Genomic DNA, 21,279 nt, shown 5'->3' on the forward strand with positions numbered 1-21,279 from the left:
CCAAACTTGGTCCTGGAGGGCTGGTGTCCTGCAGATTTTAGCTCCAACTTGCCTCAACACACCTGCAGGGATGTTTCTAGAAAGCCTAGTAAGAGCTTGATTAGCTAGCCTAGGTGTGTCTGATTGGGGTTGGAACTAAACTTTGCAGGACACTGGCCCTCCAGGACTGGGCTTGGATATAACTGGGGTTAAGGGGATTGGGTGGGCGGGTTAATCTGTGCTTTTGAAAACACTGTTGGTTGGGTTTAGTGAAAGAGGAGGGTCAGTTGATCGGTAAGTCAGTCAGTCAGTCGACAGCGGCCTCTGGTGGATTTACGCAAGAACAGGCCTGCTGGCGCTCGCAAGAGAAATTTGAGATCTGAAAAAGCTTACACAGTGGCCTCAGTGTCTTCTTGCTATTAGGGGACAATGCTAACCACTGAGCCATTGGTTAATAACATTTTCTGAATGAGCCTGGGTTGGAAAAACACAAGTTGATTTCCATCAAGTCAGAATTCATTTATTTATTTTCCTTCAGCTTAGTCCCTTATTAATTAGGGGTTACCACAGTGGAATAAACCGCCAACCATTCCAGCATATGTTTTACGCAGCAGATGTCCTTCCAGCCACAACCCAGTACTGGGAAACACCATACACTCTCACATTAACAGACACTCATACTCTACGGGCAATTTAGTTCATCCTATTCACCTACTGTATAGCGCATATCTTTGGACTGTGGGGGAAATCGGAGCACCCAGAGGAAACCCACATGAACATGGGGAGAACATACAAACTCCACACAAAAATGCCAACTGGCCCAGCCGGGACTTGGACGAGCAACCTTCTTGCTGTGGGGTGACAGTGAGGACCACTGCGCCACCATGCTGCTCATTTTTCACAGTATTTCCGATAATAATTTTCTTCTGGAGACAATCCTATTTGTTTTTTTCGGCTAGAATAAAGGCAGTTTAAATTTTTTTTTTTACCCACTTATATGTTTGAAAAAAATCCCTATTTTTCAGACGTAATGTCAAAATTAAAAATTAAGTGAGTTTTACCTTAAACAAGGAAAATAATCTGTCAATGGGGTAAGGAAAATAATCTTATTTAAAAGCGAAAATGCAATAAAAACTCATTTAATCTTGACTTAATATTTCTGAAAACAAGATAGTATGTTTTATGGTCTCAAATTTTTTGATATTTGCATTAGAAACAAGAGAAATTTCCATGTAAGAAAAGTATTTTTGCAGTATAACTTGCAAAAATAAAATTGGCCTATTGAAATGGAATCAAATTTGTTTAATAAACTCTGATGTAACAACGTAAACTCACAGTAGTTTATATCTATGATTTATTGGCTAAAGTCCTATTTGAATAGGATTTGAGAAATGCTATCATCATATCATGTGCACATGGAAATGCACAACAGAATCAAGACAACCTTACATAATAAAAGTCTGGTTTAACTTGAAAAAAATATATAAAACATTAGAAAGGTTATTTTAGATTAAAAAAAAAAAAAAACTTTAGAAAAAATCAACCCAGGCTCATTCTGATTACATACTCATATACATTTCTGGACAGAGCAAAATACATCCCAGGAGCTACGTTTTTTTGCAGTTTTTGTTTTTGTGAATGCACCACAGGCTGCTGTGTATGCTTCTCTGTGTATGATCTCAAATATATCTCGCGAATGCCATTTAAGCCTGCTGTTCTCACATAAATCCACCAGAAGCTGCTGTCGACTGACTGTCTTCTAACGGAATGACTGACTGACTGACCCACCCTCCCCTTTTTCTAAACCCAACCAATAGTGTTTTTTAAAGCACCAATTGACCCGCCCACCCTTCCCTATACACAGCTGCAGTGTTTTAAAAAGAAATTCAGAAAAAGAATAGACCTAGTCTGATTTTTACTGCGTTTTCAGATTTTACCGCATTATCCTGTTATTTACTTGTTTGTGTTATTTTTTAGTTTCTGTTTTTGTCTTACCTGCTTTTTAGAACTGTTCTTCACTCTGACTCAAACCCTGTTGTCGTGGTCAACTCCTCTCTGCGTATCAAGTCCCCCGACGTATATGTCGAGCTACCGGATAAATTGGTAACTGTGGGAAAGCCGTCCATATGGATGTAAGCGGTCAGCTGGTAAGCAAGGAAAGGAATGTTGTCAGCTTTAATAGCGTTTGCTTTCAAGATGATATGCAGCCTTACGTAGCTCTGGCTTCATAATTCGCGATCTCCAGAAATCTATATAGGGCTACACTTTCAGAATGAGCCTATGTTGGAATAAAAAGTTGGTTGTGTACTGAAGGTAATAAAGTGCACAGACAAATAGTTTAGTATGTGGTACTGTAAGTATTATTATGGGTACTAATTGTTTTGCCTACATGTTATTTTGACTCTCAAAGTGCTGGAACGGTCGACTTACAGTTTTTAAAATTACAACACCAATTTAAGCTAAAGTCTAATTTAAATGAAAAACCTCACCTTAAATTGGATAATTTAAAAAAATTAACAGCAAATTTACTTTTTTTGTTGGGGGGGGGGGGGGGTCTACTATTCCTTTAAGGGTTGTCAATTTAAAGTTTAATTGCATGTTACGTAAAAGCATTTGTTTGTTGCATCTGTCAGTGTGGATGAGGTGAAAGGCAGAACGTCAAACAGAGGGAGTGTGTAAAAACAGATCTGCTCACCCCTGCTGTTAACTGCTGACACCTGTGCAACAGTACTTTCTCAAGAGAAAGAGAGTTTGACCCCTCTTTCTTTAAACACCTCACTGATCTAAAAACAATATCTGTGTTCTTTTCTTCTTTGTATTCAGGGACTGATTCAGGGACCATCTCCCAGCTCATTCTGCTAATTCTCTGTTTAAATATGAGCCCTGCAGTTTTAGACCCATGCTTTTAGGGTGTTTTTTAATGTATTACTTTAATTTGTTTAAAATTAATTTAAACAATGGTGGTACTGTCTATTTTTAAATGTCTGAGATAAAAAATACAACAAAACATGATACAAAATTATTGTTTTATTATTTCCTCTCCATTTGGTACAAGACAAAAATGTCAAAATGACTGTGTTGAATTTTGGGGCACATAAAGTGAAAAGTAATTTATGTATGCATATATTATATGCATAGATTTACAAATGAAATAAGTATGCACACTATATTTAGTTCAGGTATTATCCTTACTGTTGTTGTTGTTCTTGATTAACCAATGATTATTAAATTAGTTTTAACATATGGCTTGATTTTAAAAATTCAATTCAAGAATAAGTCGATATAAATAGCTCATGTTACCATATTACAGTAATAAAATCAATAAATAATTTATTCAATAATTCATTTTCTTTTCGGCTTAGTCCCTTTATTAATCTGGGGTCACCACAGTGAAATGAACCGCCAACTTATCCAGCATGTTTTTACACAACGGATACCCTTCCAGCCGCAACCCATCTCTGGGAAACATCCACACACACACTTATTCACATTTACACTACAGACAATTTAGCCTACCCAATTCACCTGGATCTCATGTCTTCGGACTGTGGGGGGAAACCGGAGCACCCTGAGAGAAAACCCACTCGAATGCGGGGAGAACAGGCAAATTCCACACAGAAATGGCAATTGACCCAGCCAAGGCTCAAACCAGCGACCTTCTTGCTGTGAGGCTTACTGTACCACCGCGTCGCTGCACAAGTGAAATGGGTTAGCTAAATTGTTCGTAGTGTATGTGTGTGAATAAGTGTGTATGGATGTTTCCCAGTAGTTGCAGCTGGAAGGGCATCTGCTGTGTAAAACATATGCTGAATTAGTTGGCGGTTCATTCTGCTGTGGCAATCCCAGATTAATAAAGGGACTAAGCCAAAAAGAAAATGAATGAATGATTTTTCCTGATTCTCCAGTCCAGTTCAGTCTGCCTAAAGTGTTGTTACCATTTTAAAAGAACAGGTGAAGTTGGGATTTACTTAAAATATTTTTGTTTTACCAGTTTGTAACATTTAAGTTAAATACTTCGGCAAAAATAATCAAAAGATCTTTTACATATTGAAAAACATAATTTCAGTCAAATGTCTCCACACTTTTATCTGTAATGACCTGATCATGAAACTCTGCAGACATCAAGGCTGTGTTGTAAGAGAGACATTTATTTCATTTCAACTGATACTTTTATTTCCCATGAGCTCAGAAGCAGAGCGACACTGTTAACAGACACATCCTTCAGTTCCGATGTCCTACTGTGAGTCAGTTTTGTCAGACGTCAGATACACACAAAGGGCTGATGGTTGTTCATGAACTGATCACACATCAGATCAGCACAACCCTGCCTTCCTTTCCATCAGACGCATTCATTTTCCTGCTGTCACAGCATCACATTTCCTCCTCCCGCTCATTTCCTTTCGCTCATCACATGACCCCACTTTAACTTTCAGATCGTCCTTCAACCTTTCTCAAATAAATTGTCATTTCCTATGGGTTTTTTTTTTTTACAGACCCTGTAATATCACAAATGCTGAGTAAATGTATCTTGTGCATACTGAATATATTCAGTTAAGTAAAGCTCACATGGTAAAGCCTGTTGCTCTGGGAAAGGAAGTGCTCAGCTGGATTCTACCGTAAGCCTGGGTGACTCAACATTTGGCTTCTTCCTGTGTTAGGATATCCTGTGACGGAGCTGGAAGGACGGGGAAAAACAAATGACAGGTATTCTTGACTTGATCAGTCATTTTTCTATGGAAGGGACCTACTTCACTCTTTCGTCCTTCAGAGCGTTGTCACGAAAATTAAAGTCATCAATAAATCCAAATTGATTTAAATATTTATATGCATTATTTATAAATGACTTATTCATGCGTGTGATCTCTCAATAAATGTTCATCAAACAAGTTCACCGTTCTCTTGCAACCTCTTATATAGTAATTTCATTGACATTGATTATTCGTCCATCCGTCCGTCCATCCATCCATCCTTTTTTTCTGTCTGTTGTTTCATCCATCCGTCAACTCTTTTTACTGTCTTTTGTTCCATCCATCCATCCATCCATCCATCCATCATCCCTCCTTTTTTCTGTCCTTTGTTCCATTTATCCATTTATCCAACTATTCGTTCTTTTTCTACCTTTTTTCTGTCCGTCTGTTTTTGTTCCATCCATCAATGCTGTTTTTCTGTCTTTGTTCTATACATCCATCCATCTATCCATCTATTTTTCTGTCTTTGCTCCATCCATCCATCCGTTTTTCTGTCTTTTGTTCTGTCTATCCGTCCGTCCATTTTTCTGTCTTTTGTTCCATCTATTCATCCATCCATCGATCCATCCATCCATGCTTTTTTTTGTCTGTTCCTTCCATCCATGTGTTTTTTTGTCTTTTGTTCTGTCTGTTCATCCATCCTTATTTTTGTATTTTGTTTCATCCATCCTTTTTTGTCTTTGTTCCATCCATCCATGCTGTTTTTCTATCTTGGTTCCATCCATCCATCCATCTGTTTTTCTGTCTTTTGTTTTGTACGTCCATCCATTTGTCTGTCTTTTGTTCCATCCATCCATCCATTCATCCTTTTTTGTATTTGTTCCATCCATTTATACATCCATTTATCCATCCATCCATATATCAACCTTTCCATCCATCCATCAACCATTCTTTTTTGTCTTTGTTCCATCCATCCATCCATCCATGCTGTTTTTTTCTGTCATGGTTCCATTCATCAATTCTTTTTTCTGTCTTTTTTTCGTCTGTCCTTCCTTATTTCTTGTCTTTTGTTCCATCCATCCATCCTTTTTTGTCTTTGTTCCATCCATCTGTGCTGTTTTTTCTGTCTTGGTTCCATCCATCCATCTGTTTTTCTTTCTTTTGTTCTGTCTGTCCGTCCTTATTTCTTGTCTTTTGTTCCATCCGTCCATTCATCCATTCATCCATCCATCCTTTTTTGTCTTCGTTCCATCCATCCATGCTGTTTTTCTGTTTTGGTGTCATCCATTCATCCGTTTTTCTGTCTTTTGTTCTGTCCGTCCATTCGTCCGTATTTCGGTCTTTGTCCCATCCATTCATCTATCATCTGTTTTTTTGTCTTTGTTCCATCCATTTATCTGTTTTTCTGTCTTTGTTCCACCCATTCATCCATCCATCTTTGTTCCATCCATGCATTCTTTCATTTGTTTTTCTGTCTTTGTTTCATCTGTCCGTCCGTCTTTCTTTTGTTTAGCCCGTCTGTCCGTCCGTCCATCCTCTATCAGTTGTGTTCACAGTTTTAAATAAATGTTAGCATTAGTTTTTATAGATTACCCAATACATAAATATCCACTCCAGGGTTTTCCACTTAGTATTTCAATAAAGTTTACAACACAGCTTTTAAAACAGTGCATTGAAACTGTTCATAACATATATTTGTGGAGCAACAGAATGCTGTAAAAATTACCCAGTTTTCATTTTTGGATGAACAAGCATTGATGTAAAAGCATCCAAAGACTACCTGCGTTCACTTTTTCACGTATATTGTGAATGAGTGTTTTTAGTCATGCGGTTATGAAACGTGTCATCTCCTTCATCTCTTAAAAACAAACATTGTTTATTTGGATCTACCATAAAGAACCTTTAACATCCACAGGCCCAGTTCAATGCACAGAGGCTTCTTATAAATCCATGAAACTCCCAATCTCCGGACACATGTTCACATAAACACACATCAGTTCCTTATTAGGCTTATGTACTGTGTTATTGGACAGTGCAGCCCTGAAGCAGCTCTTATTTCCCATCATTGATTGCCTGACTTCCTGCAATAATAAACAGAGCAAATGCTCCGGATGGAATATAAGAGGATATCAAGGTTTTCCATTCAACACAATGTTTTTTGTGTGATCACTCACATATGGACAGATAAAACAACCAGTGTTCTTACTGTGTGAAAAAGGACAACTATACCTGTAAATGATTGAAAGGGTAGTTTGGATATCATTTATTCATTCTTTCTTCAGTGAAGCACAATTTGTTTTTGTCCACAAAAGAAAGCCATGTTTTTTTTCCTCTCACATGTATTATTTTGTCTCCAACAGAAACAAAAGTCTAATATGCAGTTGAGTAAATGATGATGGAATTAAAATTTTTAGGTGATTGTTTCCTTTAAATTGATGAATGACGTTGTGATCAAACATTGTGAAAAATTCTGGGTTTCACACAATTGATTTGAGTTAGGGCAACCTGAAGGAATTAAGTTAACATTGGGTTTCATTTGGGGTTATGATGAAACCGGTGCTAAATTGATACTTTTTAAATGCTACCAGTGCCAAAATGGTGCCTGAACCGATACAAAATTATGGTGGATGACTCTAGAAAAATCTATCAATGGTTTTTGCAATTTAACATAGGCTTACTACTAACCTGAGGAAAGGCTGTCATCAAAATCAGGGAAGACCTTTTTTCTAGGGTTGGGTTTGTAACTGCATCCAATGATTTGCCTTGATCTGAAGACAATAATTAAGGAATATGATTAAGGTGTTTACAGGAGTAGCTTTTTGAATATCCCTTTTAGGACTATTCACATAACATTTACATGTTACAGCACATAGATTAATTAATATCATTGCATCACCATGCTCTCCACGTTTCCTCCTGAGTTTCTTGTAATTTTGTGTTTCATTTTTAATTTTGCAATTTGGCACATCAACTTTCATTCAGCAACATATTGTTCATGCCCCGTGACAAACTGAGGTATTTAATGAGAATACAATTTAAGGACTGGAGGAAGAGTGTTGATTTAACAGAATTTGATACCCCACGCAGAATGGAAAGAAAAAAAAAACTCTTCGTGATGCAGGTTTCTGGTCCTTTAAGGTAATTAAAATTCACTGTTTACATGCTAGACTTTTAATCAGAGTATTGTCTTAATCATATTAAAATCGGACTATTGCTATCCATGTAAAATCAATCAGTGAAAGTGCCAGATGATGTTGAAAGCTGTCAAAGACGGTGCATTCCTCTGCCTTTAAGTTGATTCCATGTGCCCTCAAATTAAGTTTGACGTGATTCCTCTCTTACGTGCAACTTTTGTAAAGCATCTGCTGCACATTGCTGTGTAAAAAAATCTTCGCATGTAAAAAAAGCCTTTAGGGCTGTGCAATATGAACAAAATAATCATATTGCTTTTTTTTTTAACAAATATTGCGATTGCAATTTTATAGGCGATTTTGGCAACTGTTTTTGCTTTTTCAAATAAGCTGCATAAGTACATTCTAAATGTATTCAGTGCACAAGAAGTGCCTAATAAAACATTTCACAATTAAATAACATCATATTAGGTTTAATAAACAAAACTGTAGTAAAATTGTCTTTGAAACAGACAACATAACCCCCTTGTTGCTTTTTACATCCTTGTCCCAGCACCAGTGACACTGAAATTAGGTGCGAAATGTAAATGCTAATTCAGTTCGGTACATACTGGTTACATAGTTTTCGGTACAGTTCAATTCAATTCACCTTTATTTGTATAGCGCTTTTACAATGTAGATTTTGTCAAAGCAGCTTTCACTTAAAAGATCATAGTAAATAGAAACAGTGTCGGTTCAATTTGCAGAGTTTAAGTTCAGTTCAGTTTAGCTCAGTTCAGTGTGGTTTAATAATCATTACAGAGAGTCCAAACACTGAAGAGCAAATCCATCAATGTGTAGCTCTACAGGTCCCGAACCATGCAGGCTAGTGGCGACAGCAGCGAGGAAAAAAAAAAAACTTCACCAATTAGCGAAAGTGAAGAAAAAAAAAAACCTAAAGAGAAACCAGACTCAGTTGGGCACGATCATACCATATCTCAGCTGGCCAAACGTCTTGTGCAGATCTGCAGGTACACAACCCTATTAAAATATTAGTTTTTCAAAATTTTGGGATAAACATAAAGCAATTAAGTTGTCCCCAATAAAACCTCAAGAATTGTGTCGTTTCAGCTCATTTTAAATAAGTAGTTTAACAAAGCAGCAAATGTATTTTTTGAGTAAAGGCTGCTGGTTCTGTAAATCATTGGAAAAATGCTGTTGCATGCAAAACTTCTGCAAAGTTGAAAGTAAATTTGATTTCCCATGCCTGTTGCATGTCTCTTTGAAGGTTAAAAGTTAAGGTGGAGAAGGACACATATATTTTAGACTGCAGATATGATCCATTAAAAAAGGAAATGCATTTCCTCAAATGCTGACAGCTCTTTAAAGAAATTTAAATAGAATGACCTCGGGTTACACTGCTCGTGCATAAAAGTGCCCTTCAATCTCGAATCAGGATGACTTTTTAGAGGAGAGGCCTTTTTTTAATTTTTTTTTCCTGTTTACAAGTCAAGGTTACAGGGTCTACCACAGGAATGATGGACGTTTTTGGGTAGAAAAAAAAGGCATATTCATTTTCTCTTAGTGTCGCCGCACTAGTTCATGTTGATATTGGGAGGTTGGTGAAAAAATTCCAAACATTTTCAATCAGAAACATAATTTGCTGCTTGTGTTTTTTTCATCCTTCATTTGGAGAGCCGCAGGAGAGGTCATGTCCTCGTCTCTGCAGCTTTAAATCAATATAAAAAGTGACCCTGAGAGAATTCAGCATGCTTTTGTATGTAAACCAAATGCATGTTTGATTAAACTATACATAAAACTCTGTTAAATGGCATCAAGACAGATGTCCTTTTCTTATTTCCAGGAGTAATCTGTTTAATAAAGCTTTAATGATATTCTGAAGACCAGCACTGTAATTTTTTTGCTATAGACTGTTTTGTCACTCCATAAAAGCGATGGGGTGGATGATGATATGTTTGTTTACTGTGGCTAAATGTGGTAACTTCAGTATATTTTTCTCAGTAAACACTTCCTGATGGAAATTATTTCCCTCAGCTGCTGTAATGAAAAATGAACCATCTATTATAAGATTTTTTTTGTTGCGTATTAAATTTTTATAAAAATTAAATGAGCTTGTGTTGATTAAAAGGATCGGGTCCAAGGCTTGAAAATTAATCAGCAGCTCAGACTTTTTCAACAGGCTTATGTGGTGTTAGAAATTGCTCAGTTTGCAAACTTCTGTTTGTCTGCTTAAGGAAGAAGTACCAACATGTAAATAACAGGGTGTATTTATGAAAATGTAATGAAAATACATAATCCCAAGTCATTCATCAGTAAACAAACCATCATCATTCAGCATAGCAGATTAAATTAAACAACAGATTTATTCTGGCTTGTGGGTGTTACAATACAACCTATTCATCATATTTAAATGATTTTACTCACACAAGTTAGGAATTTTTAACCAACAAGAAAAGAGCAAATGTAATTACTTTCATTTATTGTTATGATTTAGAGTGTTTACTTACGGAGTCATGATCTTGTAAGACAAGTTTCATTTGAATGAAATTTGAATGAAATTTCAAGAATCATTTGATCTCATAAATGAATATATGTAATATTTGCAATATTTGGTACATATGGCCAAACCGGACTTGTTTTTACGACCTCATAAGTGCTATAAGTGTTTCCGAAAGAAGACACTTAAATAAAATTTACAATAACTGTCAATGTATTGGTTATACTGGAGCGCTGTGCATCAGTTATGGCTGACTGACAAGAAGAAGTGGGTTGTTTTTTTAGTTATTTATTTTTGTTCTTCATCCAATGGCAATTTTTAAACAATATAAATTGCATTTGGATGTATAAAGATCAGGCCTTTGAAATATGCTCTGACATGCACTAGCAATAAAACACTTTTGTGTTCTGGAAGATAGGAATGCTTAACTTGGATGCTGCTCTGCTTGCCTCTAAGAATGGAGTGATTTTCTGAGTAACAGTCCAGATGACAGACCCTACAATCTTTGCAAAATATTTTTTTGCAAATCTTTATGAAAACAGTGAAAATGGATAAAACACTGGGCCCACTCTGTCTGAGTTTCATGCTAATGACTGGCTGTTTCCTTCAGCATGCAGACTGACCTTCCAGACGAGCTCTCACCTGCTGAGTCTGGAGAACAGCACAGGAACTGCATTGTGTCACATGAAGCATCACTGCAAATATTCCAGCCTGATATCACAAGGAAACGTAAGTGTTTTAAATTTTTTTTCAGTTTGTTGGCTAATCTGTATGAATTCAGTCATACGGAAATGTAGGATCTTTTTTTAAAAGGAGGCTAGGTTTCAAACAAGCCTGAAGGACTCAATTAGTGTGATCGGGTGTGTTTAATTAGGGTTAAAGCTAAACTGTGTGTGCAGAGCTGTGGCCCTCCAGGAACTAGATTTGACACCTGTGGTTGATAGGGAAGTACTTTTTGTACATAGTTGCTATAAGCGATTGATAAGATTTTCTGAGTAGTTATTAGGATGTCTGGCTAACATCCCCAAAGCAGCACTCTCTCACATGCATCATTGTTATTATTGCATGTGTGATGCATTAGATTATTCTGTAGGAACAATTGCACACATTTCTCCAGAGTTCAATTCACACCTCCCCTTTTCTCATGCACAAACTCTCAGAGGGTTTGGTATTAATCCCAAGTTCAAGAGCGTCTTGACGTCACTGTGTACTCAGGTGGGGTGCCTCCATCACCAGCCCTTGAGACCTGCAGCCTTGTGCCCAATTTAGAGCTGTAACTAGGAGGGTCTCCTCATCTTGTGTGTGTGTGTGAAAGCAGGAATGGGTGTGGCGAACAAAACAACCATCACACACGCAAATTCATGGGCTGTACTCTCATCCAGGTCCATATCTCTGTCTCTCAGGATATGGAATGGTGTACTCCAGGTCCCAACACTCTTCTGCCAACATCGACCGTGAGTTAAAACCCTTTGATTACCCCAATTTATAATGAATTCACTGGTTGTTGAGTGTACATACTGCTATATTTGTCTGCATAAGAGTTGTTTTTCTCTGATGACTGTGAAGGCTGAGGACATCAGAGATTTGGTGAATCCAGCTGTTATGAAGGTGGATGAAGCAGTGATATCCAGACTCAAGCCCTGCGGGCTGGACGATCATTAGTAGATGTGCACTGAGATGCGCACAAAAATAGTAAGTTATCCCCTTGTGTAATATCATATGTCATGTGAAAAATCAATATGAATATGTTGGTGATTGTATTTATACACTAGTGCTTACTTTATTTTGACAGAATATAGGATTTATTGTCATGTGGACATCATTGTGAAACCAATTTTTTTCCCAGATTCCTACATAAATGTCAAAATCTGTGCATATAATATATTTTTTTAGTTTCAAACTGAGCAAAAATTAATAATTTTTGTAGATACATTTTGTATTTACAAAGTGTACAGTAAATTTGTAACAATAACAGCCTTTTTGATTTGATGTATGAAGAGTTCAGATGCAAAAACCTTTAAGTGCCATCTGAAATTTCTATTTTTGTCTGACTCCTATGTTTATGTTCAGTTATTTCATTTTGAAGACCTTTGGAGGAGTGTATTCTTTGCCATCAACTTGAAATTACTTAACCTACAGGAGCCTGATAAAAATGCTCAATTTTGAAGGAAATTTCAATTGGCTTTTAGAGGTTTTTGCATCTGAACTCTTCAAACATATATATATATACTACCTGACAAAAGTCTTGGCGTCGATTCTCAGTCTTATCAGCAACAAATAATAATTTGACTTCTAGTTGATCGTTTGGAAAAGTGGCAGAAGGTCGATTTTTCTGATGAATCCCAATCATTAAAATACTGCAGAAGACCTATTGAAACCCGCATGGAACCAAGATTCTTACAGAAATCGGTTAAGTTTGGTGAAGGAAAAGTCATGGTTTTTAGTTATATTCAGTGTGGGGGATCGAGAGATCTGCAGAGTGGATGGCAGCAAATGGCAATGGATGGCAACAGCTTGAGGTATCAAGACATTTGTGCTGCCCATTACATTACAAACGACAGGAGAGGACAAATTCTTTAGCAGGATAGCGCTCCATCTCATACTTCAGCCTCCACATCAAAGTTCCTGAAAGCAAAGATAGTCAATATGCTCCAAGATTGGCCAGCCAGTCACCAGACATGAACATTATTGAGCATGTCTGGGGTAAGATGCAGGAGGCATTAAAGATGAATCCAAAGAATCTTGATAAACTCTGGGAGTCCTGCAAGAACACTTTCTATGCCATTCCAGATGACTTATTTAATAAGTTCTTTGAGTCATTGCAGAGATATATGGGTTCAGTCCTTCAAGCTCATGGGATACAAGCTCATAATACATAATATTATTTATTTTTCCACTGCACCATGACTTTATATTCTCTACTTTACAATATTTCTGTTAAATGACAAGACTTTTGTCTAAGCAAAGTCAGACCTTACTGTCCTAATTAAATAATTAAAAATCATGGCATGATCATATTTTATTTTGGTGAAACAAGTGTAATCTAGAGGCCTCTGCCTTTCATATTAGCCACTTTTGATACCAAATGATCAACTAGAAGTCAAGTTATTAATTGTTGTTCCTATAACTTGGTGCAATGCCTATTACTTAAAAATTATAAATTATATATATTATAAATAATTCCTATAACTTATAAATTGTGTTATTACAATATTAAAATGTATCCATTATCTGTTTTTTTTTTTACAATTCTAGATTGATGTTAATTTATAAAAGTGCTTCATACTATGGAAAAGATGTCTGATTTACTAAGAAACTATTCTCAGTAAGAAAGTTTCAACTTTCCCAAGTAATTACAGAAGAAAAACAAAAAGTAACAGTAAAATATCAAAAAATTTTTTTTTACTAAATGTAAAATGTTAAATGCAAAGTGTTATAAAAATATATACTTGCAAGAAAAGAACATTTTAATTTTTAATACAATACTGAACATTGATTTTTAATATACTATCTAATGATTATTTTATTTATACAGCAGATAATTGTATTTGTATCTAATATGGAAATAAACATCAAATTAATGCTGAATCATTTTTAATCTTAGTTCATGATACCCAATGCATCAACTAAACCATATTATAAATGTTTTCAATATTAAATCATGAATTTTCCATATATCTCCTGGAATCGCTTGGCAGATGCATGTTATTTTGTTAAATTATATATCTTATGCTACTGGAATGCACTTTACCTTTTTAAATGTGCAAAAAAAGAGAAGAAAATGGAAATAAAAATAAATGACCTGTTTGCCATGCATATGTATGAGACCATTTTCATATAGTTCTAGATAATTGCACTATTTATACCACACTGTGTGACTGGATTACAGCAGGACTTTGTTCAGCCATCACGCATATTGAATCATAATGAAAATGCCTTGGTGATTATCTCATTGAGGGATGGTTTTGCTGACAGACAGTAGGACGGTTCTATGTGATCATCCTATTCCAGAGGGACTAGTTAAGGGTGAACGCGCTCCCTCGCTCATGCCTGCTGGCTAAATTCTGGACCATTAGGCAGAAATACATATCTACCAGCTGTTCAGATGTTTGAATGTGCGTGTCATTGCTTGGTTTTAATGTCCACCGTTCCCTTTGTGCATTTCTTTTTAATTAAGAACGAAAGATGGTTGTTAGTAGCGCTGTGGAAAAATCTCTGACCTTGCTTTCCGAGGGCTTAATGTTGACAAATGCCCCATTCGCCGCTTTCAACACTGTCTGTCGGTAAAGCGCTGTTCTGGCAGATAGCTATCAGGGGATTTGACTGTACCGGCGTTCAAAGACTTCACAAAGACTTTGTATGCTCACTGTTGTTACAGCAGTGAGAACAGCACATATGCACATTTCGAGGTGACATAACTGATTTAAACTGAATGTATGCATATTATTATCTATACCCAATGAGACTGTTATATAAGTACACCAAATCAATATTATAATTGCTGAAACTGTCTGTCTTTTTAGTTAATTTTGCATTTATTTTGTAACAAATTTGCAAGTGGTTTCTTAGGCCATTTGCTAGAGGGGTTTCTAAGCTTACTGTAGGTTCTAGGGAGCTATTCGAGCATTTTGGATGGTTGTTAAGGAACTGCTAAGGTTTTATATGGTTCTATGGGGCCATAAGAGCATTTTGGGTTCTGTGGAGCTATTAGGGCATGTTGGTTGTTTTCTAATGGGTTGCTACAGTTCTACATAGGTGCTAGAAAGCTACTAGAGCAGTGGTTCTCAAACTGTGGTACGTGTACCACTAGTGGTACGCCGGCTTACTTCCAGTGGTACGTGGTGAAATCACTGAGTAACAAAAGAAAAAATTAATACAATTTTAATCATTTGATGCATACGATTACACCAATGTAATCAGTATTGGCTGTTCTCTAAAGCCTACAATCAAAGCATTGTGCTTAGAATCTTTAGTGCATCGTTTCATCAGCTGCTTAAAATCTATTCAATTGGCGCAGGACTAGAGAAAGAGGTGCATGGTTCTGACAGAGCAGATACGGTACGTGTTAGAGTAGTGGTCTCCAACCCTTGGACCACAGACCGGCACCGGTCTATAGATTAACTGGTACCGGAATTATTTCAGTTTTATTTATGATAAGAGTCTGAACAATCATTTATTTTGAAAAATTAAAAGTATTCTCTTGTTACATCTCAGTCACTTGAGTGCCAAAATTTAACCCACAGTCTAGCAAAATTAGTAAGAACTGCAGCACGAGAGCGCTTGCATATTTCAGGCATGCCCAGTTGAAAACATCATAACTTTTCAGAATGACACACCACGAGTCAGCATAAGAACTGACTGATCAGCATCATATTTTGTATGTAATATAATTTGATTATAATTTAATTATAATTTGATTATAAATTTTAATTGAATGAATATGACTCTGCCTTGTTTTGAACTGTGCAGTGCTATAGCTGCTTAATTTGACCAACTACGCTATTTTATTTCAATACTGGTCATTATGGTGGTACTTGGAGAGACAATTTTTTCTGAGGTGGTACTTGGTGAAAAAAGTTTGAGAACCACTGTACTAGAGCATTTTGGGTGGCTGCTAAAGAGTTGCTACTGTTATACATGGGTTCCAGACAGCTACTAGAGCAATTTGTGTGGATGCTAAGGAGTTTCTAAGGCTCTACATGGTTCTATGGGGCCATTAGAGCATTTTGGGTGTCTGCTAATGAGTTGCTAATGTTATACATTTGCTATAGGGAACTACTCATGCATTTTGGGTGGCTGCTAAGAAGTTACATGATTTTGTGGAGCTATTAGAGCATTTTCTACTGTATTGCTACGGTTCTGCATGGGTTCTAGAAAGCTACTAAAGCATTTTGGGTGGTTCCTAAGGAGTTGCTGATGTTCTATATGGTTCCAGAGAGCTACTAGAGCAGTGGTTCTCAAACCACCAAGTTCTCACCAAGTAGAAAAAAAAAATATATATATATCTCTCCAAGTACCTACATAATGTCTGGTATAGAAACACATGTAAGACCTAAATAAAATGTGGCAGATAAAATCTTATTATGAAAATGTATTATAGTCAGCCACTTTAAACATAATAAATAGTTTGAACATTATCACACCTACAGGTAAAAAATAAAAATAAATAAAATGTCAACATTTAAATTAAAACGTGATTTTAAAAGTTAATTAAAAATGGCACTGTTCTTAGAAAGTTAAAATAAATCTTTTGCTGTACTTAAATGTAAAGTATTATCATAAGGTAGTCTATTCATCAAAACCTACAAATGTTTTTTCGGCCTCATAAATATAGGTTATATACATATTTTAGTTTTTTAAATATATGTTGCATGTATGTATGACTTCTTGTATATCTTTGAAATGTAAAAATTAACTTTTATTTTAAATATGTGAATTGGATTTACATATTTAAATTAGAAACTAGATCTGCTTACTAGTAGAGTAGGCTACAGTATGTGTGTCAGACAAGCAAGTGATTAAATACCTGTCTGCATTTTGATATAAAAATACGAGATATGCCCCCAACAACAGTTACAAGTATGGGGAGGAAAATAAACTCAAATGAGAGAATACATAACAAACATTAGAAAAATGAAAGTTAAATATAAAGTTTAGCCTATTAACATTAATTTCCTGATCACATCGTTGTTCTTCATGGTTCTATGGGGCCACAAGAGCATTCTGGGTGACTGATAGTGAGTTGCTAATTTTATAGATAGGCTCTAGGGAACTACTCATGCATTTTGGGTGGTTGCTAAGAAGTATCGATGTATCCATTCAAAAAGATTAAGTTGGAACCTGATACAGTGTGGGGAGTTACCAAAGGTTTTAGTGGTTTCTAGAATGTTGCTAGACAGTTACTAATGGTAGATGGTTCTTAGTGGTTTGTAGATAGTTGCTGTAACACTGCAAGGGGATTTTTTACCTGTTACTTGATGGTTCGTGAAGTGTTCTGAGCTGTTTCTACAGAGCTGATTATTGCGAGTGTTGTTGGGTTTGGCAAGCATCACAAGCTACATACAACGCAGAAGAAGCATTTGCATAAATAACTGCATTAGACATTTGTTGATTTACTGTTAAGCATCGGAGCACAAACATTAACAGTGACCATAATAAATGTTCGAAAGACGTCCTCTGACCGCAGTATTCAGACTCCCTGCCTGGGTTTTCCATGTGTAGATTTATAATGCAACACTATACCTTTCATTAGCTGGAGCTGACCGCTAACATGTGGCCATGAGTGTATCACACTGGAAACGGCTCCAAACGGCTTTCTTGTAAAACTTGATCACTTTCAAGGAAAGAGGCAATCAAACCTGTAGACCTGAAGATCGTTTTCTGTGTTCCAAAACGAATGGTCTGCTTAAAGTGCATCCAAAATGAGTTTATATTCCTCACTGTGATTGAGTGAAAAGTTTGCACTGTTGGCTTTATATCTGATAATTATATGTCATTATATAACACCATAATTGCAATACACAAAGAAAATAAATCATCTAGCGTGGTTTCATCTGATAAGTAATGTGCTCAAAATCAAATACTGCTGCTTTTTATATAACTCATTTCCCATTATGAATTATGATAGCATTTGGTTTGTTGGTCCGTTGGGTGGGATTGCTTTCTCGCCAAACCAAAACAGGGAAGAAAACACAGCAGGCTTTGAAACTAATGCTCCAGTCAGATTGCAACTATGACAGAGTTAAACCTTAGTAATCTCTTTAAAACCTATTTTTCACCCTCCAACCCACAATGAAAGTTATCATCAACTCATTCAAATGTCATTCCAAACACATAAGACTCAAATAGAGATAATTTTTAAACAATTTAGAAAGATTTGTTACTCAAATTAAGGTTTATTCTTGATACCTCAAAATTTTGACAATTGAAATGTGTAAATATAACAATTTGAAAAGTGCCTATTTTAAATAGAATGTCAATCATGATTGAAACCCTCTGCCAATAAGTAAATGTAAGTTTTGTCAACTAGGAATACTGTAGGATAAATAATGGACAAAGGACTGATTATAAAGTCCACATATTGTGTTTCAACAAACCTGCTTTTGATTGGTTATGCCAGTCATACCTCATTTTATAACATCACAACTGTCAGAATTTTATGCCAGCTATAGTGCGATTGATTTTATTTAAAATGTGACTATATGATCTAACGAAGTAATGAAGATAACAGGCTTTTTTATGAAAAGGAAACAGTTCCCTGGATGCTCAAGCAACATTGATTCCGCAATAAATAATGAAGAATGTATGGCATTGAAATTTTAATTTAATTTAATTAAATTTTTTTTTTTAAATAAATGAAATGTTTTAAAATAAAAAATGTAATTCAGTTATAATAAATTAAATTCATTAAAATTAAAATTAAATAAATTTACTTTCAATTAAATTAAATAGAATAATACAAATAAATAATAAAATTAAATAATGTAAAATAATAAAATAGTGAAAGACATTGAAATAAAATATATAATTAATTAAATATTCAATTAAATTAAAAAGAATATAAAATAAAAAGAATATAAATAATATTATAATATAAAACAATGTATTACATTGAAATAAATTAAATTAATTAAATGCATTAAAATAAAATACATTAAAATGTAATTAAATGAAATTAAATAGAATAATAAAAAATTATAAAATAAAATAATGTAAAATAATAAAATTAAATAATATAAAATAATGCATGACATTGAAATAAATTAAAATAAATAAATGATTAAATATTATATTCAATTAAAAATAATATAAAATAAAAAGAATATACATAATAATATAATATAAAATAATGTATGACATTGATATAAAATTAAGTAAGATTACATTAAAATAAAATCTAAAATAAAAATAAAATAAATATAAAAAAACTGAATATTAAATAATAAAATACAATAATATAAAATATACAAACAAACAAACAAACAAATAAATAATAAAATAACATCTTCACAATTTAAGCACACCGTCTGTGAAAAGATCAATCTGCACAATCTGCTTTTTGGTTAAAATTGCATCCCATGAAAGACTTATTCATTGCTGTGAATTACAGCGGAATTTAGGCAGCCCTTGAAAATGTGGTCTTTCCGAGGTTTATTAATATTATTCATGGATGTTGTACGCATGGAGTCACTTAAACTATTCCATGTAATTGCTTCCACTTTTCTTAAATGGCGTATGTGTAGTCGCACACATGGGTAATTGATTGGTGACAGGAAAAGAGCTCTAGATGGTTGTGGAGAGTTGTGTTGGTGAACAGTGAGCTGTAATGACCACAGTGCTTTCTGTCAGAAGAGGGAACTGCTTTGAAATGGTTACTGATGGCTGACTGTGACTCTCCATGTGGTTGAGATTCAGGTTCTAATGAGTCTGTGTCATCCATTGCTGTCTCATGTGAAGATTCATTCTTCTTCATTTGTAATAGTAGGTTGTTTTTTTTGTTTTCCCTTACATATAATATTACTTTGTTCGATTTTAAAGCAATTTTTAAAGTGATTTGTAGATAAAAATTTAATTTTGTGATTAGGCTCTTGTATTCACTTATAAGTGGTCTTAAGATTAAAATGTACATTTATTACATTGCTTATAGGTAGGGCCAGACAGAATCTGTGAATATTGTTTGCTCTTTCTGCCCAGAATTTTGTAAAAAAATCTGCGGATTTATGCGGAATGATTTTGGAGTATTGTAAATAAAAACATAATATATGAAATAAAAATAATACCTTTTTAACTTTTCTTTAATGAAAATCCACTTAGATCTACTTATTTGGTAAATAAAGCATATCTCTCATATAATGGATCTACTAAAGTCAGAAAAAAATGACTTTACAAACTGTAATGTAAATAAATTAAATTAATATTTTCATATTAGTCAATAATATTACCGAAATTAAATTAGTAAATATAAATTTACACACATTTACACAGGTAAATAAATAGAATCAATGATGGGATAAATATCTGTGTGGGGCTGCTTATAGGTTAGAGCTCTACTGGTATTCCTAAAATGGTAGGGTTTGTTTTTAACAATGCAAAGTACGTTTAGCAGTTAAATAAACTTTAATTGATTAGTGTGTTTTATTAAAGCTTTGTTTTATAATTAATTAAAGTATACAAGATTTTTATTTGTGCAATATTATTCGTCTTTCATTTCATTTCATTGCAATTCATTTTTATTTCCCCCCGCCATGTCTTTAAAATGTGACAGTTTATTTTACCCCAGAGCTAGCGGTTACAGGGGTCTTTCATCTCGTTTTATGCTTAAACAACTAAATGAATGCTTAAGTCTATTTAACTCAATATATTTTAATTACATTACAACATTGATGCTGTAAAAAACTGTCTTGTGATATTGAAAATAGTCACATAAACCTTTCACAGGAAGTTTAATGTCGGCTTTAAAACTGTGCATAGAGCCCACACGGCCATTTTTTTTAAATTAAAGATTTTCCAAAATAAAAGATCATTTAGTCTCAGATAATTAATATAATGGAAATAATTAATTGATTTTTTGTGTGTCTCGGTACCAATTGATCCACTGAGACCGATGGTTGAAGACCACTGCTCTAAATGACAACAATTTTAGAACAAATGTCATCTGTACTTTGTGAAACAAAACATCAAAAGTAAAGTACATTTTGCCACTTTAAATATATGAAAAATACAATAATCCTTTGTATTTCTCTATATTTCATTGTGTGTACACTTGTGTTTTTCCCAAGCTCAATAAAAGTATTTCCTCTGCACACGTGTGCCATTAAAAGCACAAACTTGGCCATTGTCGAGCTTTTAGGTCTAGTTGTATCTACAAGGTCATCTGAAGAGAAAGATCGCGTTTCCATTCTTCCACATTTCCAGTCTGCCTGAACAAATGACTTCCTTTAAAACACTGCGTACCTGCTCGCCTTGCAGCTCCTAAACACTCCAG

At 34.8% G+C, this 21,279-nt stretch overlaps 1 protein-coding gene across 5 annotated transcripts in view; it reads left to right on the top strand.

Moving 5' to 3' along the window:
- sema3ab (sema domain, immunoglobulin domain (Ig), short basic domain, secreted, (semaphorin) 3Ab) overlaps positions 1-21,279 on the top strand; it is a 166,572-nt gene that overhangs the window by 33,883 nt on the left and 111,410 nt on the right. For 3 of the 5 annotated variants that reach the window (XR_012393569.1, XM_073928845.1, XM_073928842.1), the window contains exons 2-4: positions 10,906-11,024; positions 11,678-11,749; positions 11,862-11,987. The gene's annotated coding sequence lies outside the window, so the exon portion shown is untranslated. The remainder of the gene's footprint in view (positions 1-10,905; positions 11,025-11,677; positions 11,750-11,861; positions 11,988-21,279) is intronic. The other 2 variants (XM_073928844.1, XM_073928843.1) reach the window with 1 other exon arrangement.

The sequence above is a fragment of the Danio rerio genome, chromosome 18 (genome assembly GCF_049306965.1).
Source record: "Danio rerio strain Tuebingen ecotype United States chromosome 18, GRCz12tu, whole genome shotgun sequence".
In the NCBI taxonomy this organism is placed as follows: Eukaryota; Metazoa; Chordata; class Actinopteri; order Cypriniformes; family Danionidae; genus Danio; species Danio rerio.